Genomic DNA, 12,580 nt, shown 5'->3' on the forward strand with positions numbered 1-12,580 from the left:
GAAAGAGAAAGAGTCTTTCAAAGAATACGCTCAACGCTGGAGAGAGCTTGCTTCTCAAGTAGAGCCACCTTTAGTTGAAAAGGAACTAACAGGCATGTTTATGGATACTCTCTCACCTTTCTTCTGGGAGAAGATGATCGGTAGTGTATCTTCCAACTTCACAGACTTGGTAACCATTGGTCAGAGACTTGAACAAGGAATCAAGAATGGGAAAGTTACTCATGTTGTTGAATCCTCTAGTGGGGCCAGGAAGCCTTATGGAAACTTCCAGAAGAAAAATGAGACGAATGCTGTGTCGGAAGACAGAAGATCTCGTCATAGACCTCATAATGGTGATCAACCTTATGTGGCTGCTGTTGCTCTTGTGCGAGTTCAAGCTCCTCAACCTGAGGTTTGTAACCAAAATCAGATTCGTAATAGGGTTGACTTTGACCCCATCCCTATGACTTATACTGAATTGTATCCTGCATTGGTTCATAAAGGATTGATCACAACAAGAACTATGCCTCCTCCTCGGAATCCTCTTCCAGGTGGTTTTAGGTTTGATCTTCATTGTCCTTTCCATCAAGGGGCAGCGGGCCATGATTTAGAAAGATGTTTCCCTTTGAAGGCCAGAGTTCAAGAGTTGGTTAGATCAAAGTTGTTATCTTTTAAGAATGTTGGTCCCAATGTTGTCACTAATCCTTTGCCGAATCAGAATGGCTGAAAACGGGTCAGAGACAATTATCTCCCTAAAACCAATGTATCAAGACAGGACAGCTCATCCTCGTCATTGATTAGTCACTAGGCCATGTTTCCCTACTGTTTGCATTTCCTCAGTTGTATTGTTTGCTTTTAAACTTTATTTATTCATGAATGTTAGTTTTAATGAAATGAGCATCGTATGTTTGAATTCATTTTCATCTACTATGTCTATGTTTATGCTTCTTTTACAAAAAAAAAAATTCTATTTTGCTTTCTCTATCAAACTTGTGTTTTATGCAAATATTGGAGGGAGGATGATGAAAACGAAATATCCAAGTCGCATTAGTATGCTTTCAAATAAAACTTTGTTGACGATGTACAGGCATTCCTTCAATTCCTAAACACTGGAGATATAAGGATGATAATCCCTCGTCAACCCCTTTGAGCCTAGAAGTTGGTGTTTCTTTCTATACGAAATAACCCACATTTTAACCCGGGGCAGCATAGTTCCCAGTTAATTTGGTTGTGCATTCTATTTTAAGAGAGTCATTCAATACACCTTTCAACAAGTGTTTTAATCACAAGCTTTCCTCCGCATACATCAAAGAAATGTTGGAGACGCCAAGCAAAAGTCGATGATGGTTCATTATAATCATTAAGCAAGGTAGTCACTATCTTTCAAAAAAAAATTTATCAAAAAAGAAAATCAAAGAAAAGCCTGCTAAGTCAAAATCAAAAAATGTCTTAGGTAAAATTAAGGCATCCCGCGGACTGTGAGTTCAAAAACAAACAGTTCAGGAAAAAGTTAGGGATATCAAAAGAAGGAAAAAGGAGAGATAAGTCAATAAATTCTTGAACCACAAAGTGTTGTGACTATCAAAAGGAAGAAGTGACTGCCATCTCTAAGTTTTCTTGGCTTGTGAACTTTCATCATTACAACAGGTAAAATTCCAGAAGTCTCTTGGAACCTGAATGCATATTTTGAATTAACTGAGTTTAGGACTGAAGATCATCACGAAGACGGGGTGGGTTACAAAAATTTTGAGCCTTATATCTTTTGTTTTTTAAACCGTGAACCTGACCTTGTTACAACCTTCAAAAGCCCTAATTGAAGTAAGGTTTATTTTGAAAGCATACTACAACAAGGTTGCGTAAGCTGACTCCCAAGAGATTTACCAATCATTTAGTTGATACCATATCTTTGCTTTATCTTTTACTTTGATTGTCTTAACCTTTGTGTTTTGACCAGTGATTCCATTTGCTTTACACATATATAACATCGTTCTAAAAGTGACTTTAATTTCAAAAATATGTTTTGAGCATTGCATCAAAATTACCATTCTTGAATGAACACTTTATTTGCAAGTAAGCACTCATCTTCTAGGAAGTTCAAACAGTCGAGAAACTTGGTCAGTGATCCTATCAGGGGCACGTTACTTCAAGATCCTGTTGTTCATATGTTTAACGCACGCTCGCGAAAAAATGAACAGAGTCGCCACAAATATATTTATCCCATAAGGGAAAGGAATATCAGAAAACCTAACAAAGGAAGGAACAGGGTCTTGCGACCATAGAATCTAGGTACGGGAGTCGGTTACGCAAGGGGAAGGTATTAGCACCCCTCGCGCCCATCGTACTCGATGGTATCCACCTATGTTTGTTTCTATCTAAAGGGTGTGTACTATGTCTATGTCTATATGCGAATGAATGCAAAAGAAATACGGGGAAAAAAAGGAATTATTTACAAATGTGCTCGTTCAAACCCCGCGACTTGATGCCTACGTATCCCTTTCAGGAATCAGAGCGCCGTAGTTCGGCTCAAGATTTTCTGTTTGTTTTTGTGTTTTTTTAGTTGGGCGGAGTTAACGCTCGCGCTCTTGCATAAGGGGACAGCCTAGGATGCAATGGAGCGGAGATAACAATGCCCTTAAGAAAGGAGAGAGAAGAGAAAGAGTTTGAGCGTTTCGAGGAAATCCCTAAAGCAAGGGAAACTCGAGTTACTCTATGGTTTGTGTTTTTTAGAATTTGGGAACTTACGCCCGAATGGAACCCTAAAGCAAGGGAAATCCAGGCACTCGAATGATTCCCTAAAGCAAGGGAGATCCAAGCTTCCATTCCCTTTTTAATGATTTTCACTTTTTCATTAATGTTTTTTAAGTATTTTCTTTGTATTTTTTATGGGGATTTTTATTCAAGTATTTATTAGGTGTTTTGTGTTGTAAAAGAAAAGAATGGAAAAGAGGGAACTATTCCTAATTTCTAAGTCTATGTTATTGATTATTCTAAGAGAAAATGAGGAAGAAGAAACACTTAAGTTGATTAAAATCAACTTTAAGAACCAAGGGGTATTTCTGGTATTTCACAATATATGAAAATATTCACAAAAATAAAAGAAAAAATCTAAACTAATCATGAAAATTATTCACAAGTAAATCTTAATTTTTATTCATGTGAGAAACCAATTTGAATTAACAAAGGAAAGTATTTATTTTTTATCTTTATGAGTTATCAACCAATCACAAATCAAAGAAAAAAACTCAATAAAAAAATCAATTAAAAGAAACTAAAATTCTAAAAAGTCTAATTGAGTGAAAAATATTCTTGTCAATTTATTTAAGAAAAAAGAATTATTAATTGCAAAAGATTTACAAGCATAAAAAGAAAAAACAATTTTATTATTATTATTTTTTTATAACAGCAAGGGGGTGTAAAATCAATTAGCAATGAACTAAAATTATGCACAACCCAAACTGGGCCCAAGCAGGGGTGGGGATATCAAACGCAACTGGGCTTAGGTTCATTAAGCTGCGTGCACACTAGCAGTATAGGGGTATGATTCCAGGAATGAGCAAAGCCCAAGTGATCCACGGCCCAATGCTTCACAAACCATCTCTATGTCATTTTTATTATTTCCATTTTATTCTCTTTTTCATTAGTCAGCATGTGATATTTCATGGTAACGTGATGAGGACTTTGTATCAATTGGTCACATGGCATTTTAAATTGCTAAATGACAAAAGCTTGGCTAAACCAATCAGGCTCACACACGTCACACAGCAAATGATATGAATAAGACAAAAACGCAGAATAATGGGAAGAGAGCCAACACACTCGCGCCACGTATGCCAGATAGTACAGAAAAAGCCAAAACGAACACAGACGCCGGAGCGAAGCTCCGGTCGTCTTCTCCGGCCAGCCTACGGCGGAGATAAGCAAAAATTTCCAGAAATAAAAAAGTCTACCATCATTTCGCTCAGTTTTTCGTGTACATCACAGATCCGGTCTCCGTTTCTTTTGATTCTTTCTCTAACTCGATAACCGAACACATCTAAAAAATCCTAGCTACGAGTAACGTTGCCAAAATCAATTGCAAGCACATAAACAGGTTCCTTGAGGATTCTAGAGTTCATATCCACGCAACAAACACTGAAAATGCTGTGCTATCATTTTAACCGGATTAAAAGAAAAAGATCTTCGCATAACAAATAGCACGCATTCTCATCAAGCACAGAAACATTAAGCACGCAAACAGTATCATACAACATGCATGTAAATGCAGAGTGTGTGCTCACGAAGCTTACTTGACAAGATCTTAGATGTGGAGCTTCAACGAATTCTCGATGGATCTTGATGTAGCTATTTGAGCAGAACGAATACGATGCCTTGAGGAGGATGATGACGCTGCTTAGCACTGCATGGTGATGATGGAAGAAGGTTGCCGCGATTAGAAGCAGCGGGGGGAGTTTGTTGTGGTGGCCGGAGTCGGTTATCGCAGTTGGTTAGAGTGGCCGGCGAAGTTTGTTGCGGTGGTCGAAGGGTGGTGAAGGCGGCGAGGGTGGCTGCAATGTGAGGGAAGGGAGAGTGTGGAGAGAACAGATGGGAGTGAGAGGAAGAGAGAAGAGAGTGTGGAGAAGTATGAAAATGAGTGAGTCGTGGATCCCTGTTTGTGAATAGTGATGCTGTTTTTATAGGGCCAATGATTGGTTCATGATTACAATCCTTGAATGTGGGACTCTAGAGTAGCTTGCAACATGCCCTTTTTTATTTTTCCAATGTGGGACTTGAAATGTGTTGTATATTGTAGTTGTTGCTTTGTTTTCTTCATGTGCAAACTAGTAAGCTTTCTTTTGAACTTTATGCATGGCATTAGCATGGTCTATTATGGCTTGAAAGGAATGGTGTTTGCATGGTCTATCATGGCATATGGAGATAATATGTGAAGCAAACTCATGCATAATGCTGCAGCAAGTGCACTTTCTTAGGCATGCCCAATGTATCCACTTTATGCCCTCATATCTCATGCCATGGGTGGTTAAATGATGCAAGAATGGTGTCATATCAAAGAGGGCATGGGATAGAACAAGATTGGTGTTGAAAGTGTCTCAAAATAAGGCCTAGAAATATGGGAAAAATAGCCTTGAACTCATGCAATTACCACTGCACACGCCCAGCAAGATGCTGTCCCATGCGTATGGTCAGAACGTGACTTTGTGAGGGTGGTACTTTGAGCCTCTCTATCTTGCTCCTCACTTGCTCAATTATTGTGAACTTTGGTTCAATGTAAAGAGGGCATGGCAAGGAGTACCTCAATACCAAGCTTGTGCAAGATAATGACTTGTGGAGGAAGAAAGAGGCATTGACATTTGGCACACCATGCGTTTGCTGAAATGCCTTGCGTGCCCAGCATTTTGTGCCCTGGCTGCCCGCAGAGTTTGGTCAGGGTTGGGACACCACTTTGAAGGCTTGTATTTCATTCAATATTTATCCAATCATACCAATTCTTGTTTCAATGGATAGAGGAGATGGCAAAGAAGAGATTGATACCAAGTTTGCATTCATAGCACTTCTGTAGAGCTCTAAAAATGGCTGGAGATTTGGAATACCAGGTGTTTGTTAAAATGCCAGGTCATGACCTGACTTGTGACCTGGAATATGACTTGGTTCAAATGAGTTTTCAGCAACTTCACAACACTTTAGCTCTTCATACAAACTTCAAATGAAAAAGTGTCCAACTACAAAGTTGTTCTCCTCCCTGAGAGGAACAACTTTGATGTTGGCAATTTCTTCAAAAAAAACCATTTGCCACGTGTTATTCAGTGCTGAAGTGGACTGTTCAACAAGCTTCAAAGCATCCAAAAATTTCTAAGTGTTGGAAACTTGTCTTTTGCTATTTTGGCAACTTTTTGTCGAACTCCCGATTTTATCCATTCTTTGACTTTTCTTGATTAATTTTCCACCTAAAGTCAATATTTGAATAATTCTTCTGATTTTGACCCAAAAGTCAACTGTTCTGATTTTTCTGACTATTGGTGAAATTCCCGATTAAATCTACTCCGATCAAATCCAGTCAAACAAACACAACCACGTAGTCAGTATGAGAAGCTTTTCACACATGGAAACCACTCCTGATCAAATGTTGACCAGAAAGTCAACTGGTTGACTTTGGTCAAAGAAACCCTGATTTGGGAGACCAGATGATTTGCAAGCCAGTATCCTTCAACCAATGCCTTGAATTGAGATTGAGAAAACCCTAACCCAGGAGGGCTTTCTTGAACACAGAACCACATGATTACACCTCAGTCTCTTTACTCTCTGATCAAAATTCTTTGCAACAAAGCTTTTCTTGCTAGCCTCTGAATAGCACCAATGATATGAATGCATGAGTGTGAGTTATGACCTAAGTGATGTATGTACATGAATGTAAAAGCCTAAGCCAGTTAGAAGTTAAAGGGTAGGACAAATTCGGGGTATGACAGCTGCCCCTATTTAATCGCCTTATACTCGAAAATGAGATTGGCGCTAGCCTTTCGAATATTCGAGATAGAAGGAGATTAAATAACAAGACCTGAAATTTGTCCTGAAAAGATGGTATGATCTTTATTCTTCGTTTTTGTTTTGATATCTGCTGGGGAAAGAGAGGAATTTGTTTTGCTGGTGGATATATTTACAGTGAGTAATTGGAAGAAGGGTGATAGCTTGTAACATAGCCTGGGGTGCCAATACAAGGTTCTCAAAAGACGTGTTATATGAAACAATGACTGGAGGGGAATAGATCTCGTGCGATCTACGACTCAACATCGACTCGACTACAGGAGAAGATCTCGTACGATCTTCAGGACAGAAAGGAAAATATCTTTTGCAATCTACAACTCAACATCGACTCGACATCAGGAGAAGACCTAAGCATGATCTTCAGGACTGAAAGAATAAGATCTCGTACGATCTACGACTCAACATCGGGAGAAGATCTCGTACGACCTTCAGGGCAAAAGGGGATAGATCTCGTGCGACCTACGACTCAACATCGACTCGATGACCGGAGGAGGGAAACAGAAAGACATTGTGTTCAGACCTTTGTTGGGGATTGAGGACACCTCGTATCGGCACCGCAGCTTAACAGTGTTTATGATATGGTAGTAGATATCAGGTGAAGTTTGTAAGGGTAACAACTTTGGGAGGATGGGTCATTGTTCTGATTCACCATTGACTCCTATTATCCGGCTTACGCTCTGTATGCATGTTTGAGTTTACTGGAGTAATGATCCACTTGTAATGGATATGCCACGCTTTTGAGGATGCAATGCTGTATGCAATGGATTCTATATGCAAAGGGTGCCAGATAAATGCCCTGGTGGAACAGATGAGTAGGATCATTGGGGTCCGTTGCCTGTGATCTTGAGACGCCATTGTGGGTGGGCGTTGGAAACCTCATAGTGCCAAAGATTATTGGCGACTGTGTGGAGGATTAGAACATAACTCCGTTAGGGAGGAAATGACTTTGCTCGACTTTCCTTACATCCTATACTGCTTGGGGAATCATGAATTTTGGAGAGACCATTCTTCGTCTACCATATGGAAGAGGGATATGGACCTCTTCGAGTGCCACATGCTTTCCAGTACTGATGAATTATACTCTTGAACTTTCAAGCGGGATGATGACGACCTTCGTGACATATCATAAGCCAAGATGACGGCTAGAACCTGCAACCTGTACAGAAAACAACATTTGGATGCAAATGGTGCCCCTTAGAGCACTTTTATGTTTGTGTAACATCATGTTTCGCTTTGATTTGTGATTATCATTCCCCCATGTTTTCAATGCAATGTTTAATAACGAATTAAATCACACCTCGCATGCGAAAAGTGAAAAGCAAGAAGGAAAGCTTTTTATCAAAAGATCATTTTATTGATGGAATGCCTATGAATAGGCCTCTGTACAAGGAAGCAAACCCCTAAATGAGGTAGTTGCGAAAAAGAAAATAAAATGCAAAGAGCAAAATGGCAAAGAGAAATGCTCGACTTTCCATTAAAACTGGTATTGCTACAGTTCCCATATCCTCGATCTTCCCAATGCTTTGCTTCAGAAGCGTAATGGTTGGATCGATCTGTCCGCTTTGCCAAGGGTGTATAGAGATCTTCGTGAAGGAAATTCAGACTGCAGCCTCTCGCTTTAGATCCCTAACTTTTGCCTGGACCGCCCTTTCGGGTTTTCGATCCAGCGGGATACCCCTTTTTGCCTAAGTCGCCCTTTCGGGTTTTCAACTTAGCGGATTATACTCTTTTTGTTTTATCCCTAATTTTTGCCCAAACCCTTTTGGTTTGCCGGGATGCCCTTATTTTTGCCTAGGTACGTCGACCTAGCGGGTCTTTTATGCGTAGTACTTTTTGACTGAGTCTGAATTGACTGGAAGCGGAACGTCTTCCCCATCCATCTTTGTCAAAATTAAAGCACCACCTGAGAATTCTTTCTTCACAATGTATGGTCCCTCATAATTGGGAGTCCATTTGCCCCTTGGGTCGGTGTGAATTGGCAAGATCTTCCTTACGACCAGGCACCTGTGTGGAACTCTCGAGGCTGAATTTTCTTGTCATACGCTTTCTTGATCCTCTTTTGGTATAACTGGCCATGGCAGATGGCGGATAAGCGTTTCTCCTCAATTAGATTGAGATGGTTAAGCCTCGTTTGAACCCATTCTGTCTCATCGAGTTTGGCATCCATCAAGACTCTCAACGAAGGAATTTCCACTTCGACAGGTAGTACGGCCTCCATACCGTAAACAAGAGAGAAGGGGGTTGCCCCAGTTGAAGTACGAACCGAAGTTCTATAGCCATGCAAAGCAAATGGTAACATTTCATGCCAGTCTTTATACGTTCTGACCATCTTCTGGACGATCTTCTTTATATTCTTGTTAGCAGCTTCGACTGCGCCATTCATCTTTGGCCGATAGGGTGATGAATTGTGATGTTCAATCTTGAACTCTTCACACAACTCTGCCATCATCTTGTTATTAAGATTGGACCCATTATCAGTGATGATCTTGTTTGGAACCCCATATCGGCATATGATCTCTTTCTTGATGAAGCGAGTAACGACTTGCTTGGTTACGTTCTTGTAAGAAGCAGCTTCAACCCATTTGGTGAAGTAGTCGATAGCAACAAGAATAAATCTGTGTCCATTTGAAGCTTGTGGCTCTATCCGTCCAATCATGTCTATGCCCCACATAGCAAAGGGCCAAGGTGATGTCAGAACATTCAAAGGAGTTGGAGGAACATGAATCCTGTCGGCATACACTTGGCATTTGTGACATTTCTTCACGTATACATAACAATCACTTTCAACGGTCATCCAATAATATCCTGCTCGCAAGATCTTTTTGGCCATGGAGTGCCCATTGGAATGGGTTCCAAAAGATCCTTCATGAATTTCCCGCATGATCAATTCTGCTTCGTGTCTATCCACGCATCTGAGCAAAACTCAATCATAGTTTCTTTTGTACAGGACGTCTCCTGACAAGAAGAATTTGGATGCTAACCTTCGAAGCGTTCGCTTATCCCCAATTGTAGCATCTTCGGGATACTCTTGTTTCTCAACATACCTTTTGATGTCATAATACCATGGCTTTTCATCATACACATCTTCAGTAGTGAGACAGTGAGCAGGGAATACATGTGCAGGTTCTTTGTAACGGAGGATCCTTATGTCTGGCACTTCTTTAGGGGAGCTAACTCTGAACATAGCTGCCAAAGTAGCCAAAGCATCTGCCAATTGATTCTCCTCTCGTGGGATGTGGTCAAAAGTGATTTCCTCGAAAGCGGGCAACAACTCCAAGATATAATCCTTATAAGGAACTAAATTGGGGTGTCATGTTTCCCAATCACCTCTTACTTGATGTATGACCAAGGCAGAATCCCCATAAACCTCAAGGATCTTGATCCTCATATCAATGGCTGCTTCGAGGCCCATTATACAGGCTTCGTACTCTGCGACATTGTTTGTGCAATCAAAGCATATTCTAGCTGTGAAAGGGATGTGAGTTTGACGAGGAGAAGTCAAAACTGCCCCAATACCATGGCCCATAGCATTTGACGCACCATCGAACGTGAGAGTCCATCGCTCTCCTGGTTCGGGTCCTTCATTATCATCCAGTTTCATGATATCTTCATCAGGAAAGTCAAACTTCATTGACTGATACTCTTCTAATGGCTGATGAGCAAGATGATCTGCAAGGACACTTCCTTTGATGGCCTTCTGTGTGACATACTGGATATCATATTCTGATAAAAGCATTTGCCACCGGGCTAGTCTTCCTGTAAGGGCCGGTTTTTCAAAGATGTACTTTATCGGGTCCATTTTGGAGATCAATAGAGTGGTGTGAGTCAACATATACTGCCTCAGTCGGCGAGCAGCCCATACCAAAGCACAGCAAGTTTTCTCGAGTAGTGAGTAACGGGATTCACAATCGGTAAACTTTTTGCTCAGGTAATAAATGGCGCACTCTTTTCGACCAGACTCATCATGCTGGCCCAGCACACACCCCATAGATCCTTCAAGCACAGTTAAGTACATAACAAGCGGCCTACCGGGAACCGGAGGCACGAGAATTGGTGGCTCTTGGAGATACTGTTTGATCTTTTCGAAGGCTTCTTGACAATGATCATCCCAACGGATATCTTGATTCTTACGCAGCAACTTAAAGATGGGTTCACAAGTGTCAGTGAGATGAGAAATGAACCTGGCTATATAATTCAATCTCCCAAGGAACCCTCGAACTTCTTTTTCATTCTTTGGTGCCGGCATGTTCTGTATTGCTCTTACTTTATCAGGGTCGACTTCAATCCCTCGTTGGCTCACAATGAATCCAAGTAACTTTCCAGATCGTACTCCAAAAGTGCACTTATTTGGATTAAGCCTCAACTTGAATTTTCGCAAACGAGCAAACAATTTCTCAAGATATACCAAGTGTTCCTACTCAGTTTGGGATTTTGCAATCATATCATCGACGTATACTTCAATCTCCTTATGGATCATATCATGGAAAAGGGTCACCATCGCACGTTGATACGTTGCACCAGCATTCTTAAGACCAAAAGGCATCACCTTATAACAATACGTACCCCACGGAGTCGTAAAAGTAGTCTTGGTCATATCTTCGGGAGCCATCTTTATTTGATTATAGCCAGAAAAACCATCCATGAAGGAGAACACCGAATACTGAGCAGTGTTGTCGACTAGCACATCAATATGAGGCAGAGGGAAATCATCCTTCGGACTTGCCCTATTCAGATCTCGGTAGTCAACACACATGCGTACCTTTCCGTCCTTCTTAGGAACGGGTACTATGTTTGCAATCCAAGGAGGATACTCACACACAGATAAGAAACCAGCCTTCAACTGTTTTTCAACTTCTTCCTTGATTTTCAAAGCCATATCGGGTCGAGTTCTTCGTGGTTTTTGCTTTACAGGCGGACATTCTGGTTTGAGCGGTAGCCTGTGCATAACTATATCCGTGTCTAGACCAGGCATGTCTTCATATGACCAGGCGAAGATATCAACATATTCTCAGAGCAACTCGATCAACCTTCTCTTCACATCACTTTTTAAAGCGGCACCTATCTTGACCTCTCTCTTTGCTTCTTCTGTACCGAGGTTGATGATTTCTATGGCTTCCTGATGCGGCTGAATGGATTTCTCCTCTTGTCTCAAAAGTCTTGCCAATTCCTCAGGGACTTCACAATCTTCCCCACTATCCTCATCAGCTTGGTCAATTGGATTCTCAAGGATATTAAGACGTGGAACTGTAACATTATCATTTTTGATGGAATTCGAGCCGGATCTGCACGATGGATGATTTATGCCTTAGAATGCAACACATAAAAAGGAAAAAAGAAAAGCTTTGCCATTTTTTGAAAAAGTTTTTAAATTAAAAACAAAAATGAAAGAAATGGAACAGTAATTGCATGCGAAGATATGATTTCCATTCAATATTAAACAAATTGAAACAACATGGGGGCCCTTCTTTATACAAGTGGTCAAAATGCTTAGGGCGAAGCATATGACTTATCGAAACAAGAAAATTACATCTCCATAAAAGTGACTCTGGGGATGTCCAAGATAGTCCAATTGTTGAGTTCCTGTCCAGGCGCAGCATGGCAAATGAATCTGGAGAGATCTTCTTCATCATCATCATCCATGGCGAGAACCTGACTTCCAGAACTGGTGCTTGCACTGACGAACACTTGAGAAATGGGGGGAATCACCTTCTTTCCAGGAATTATGCTGAGCTGAGTAGAAGAAGATGGTTGATACCCAAGGCCATACTTATCTCGCTTCTCATGGACATCAATCAGCTTGCCCCAGGCACTATGGGGAGTACCAGCTTCTAAGAAGGCCTTAGCATCATTTAAAGACGAGAGGGGTGCTCCGAGTTCCTTCTTATTCTCAATCACGGGGAGTTTATCAACCGACACAATCTCTAAGGCTTGAAAAGGTGTCTCTTGTATCTCTCCCTCCACTTCAACATAACGGTATGATGCCAGATTATTGACTATCAAATCCTCTTCACCAGTGATCACAACAATCTTGTCATTTACAACAAATTTCAAACACTGATGGAGG

This window comes from Vicia villosa, unplaced genomic scaffold (assembly GCF_029867415.1).
Source record: "Vicia villosa cultivar HV-30 ecotype Madison, WI unplaced genomic scaffold, Vvil1.0 ctg.001102F_1_1, whole genome shotgun sequence".
In the NCBI taxonomy this organism is placed as follows: Eukaryota; Viridiplantae; Streptophyta; class Magnoliopsida; order Fabales; family Fabaceae; genus Vicia; species Vicia villosa.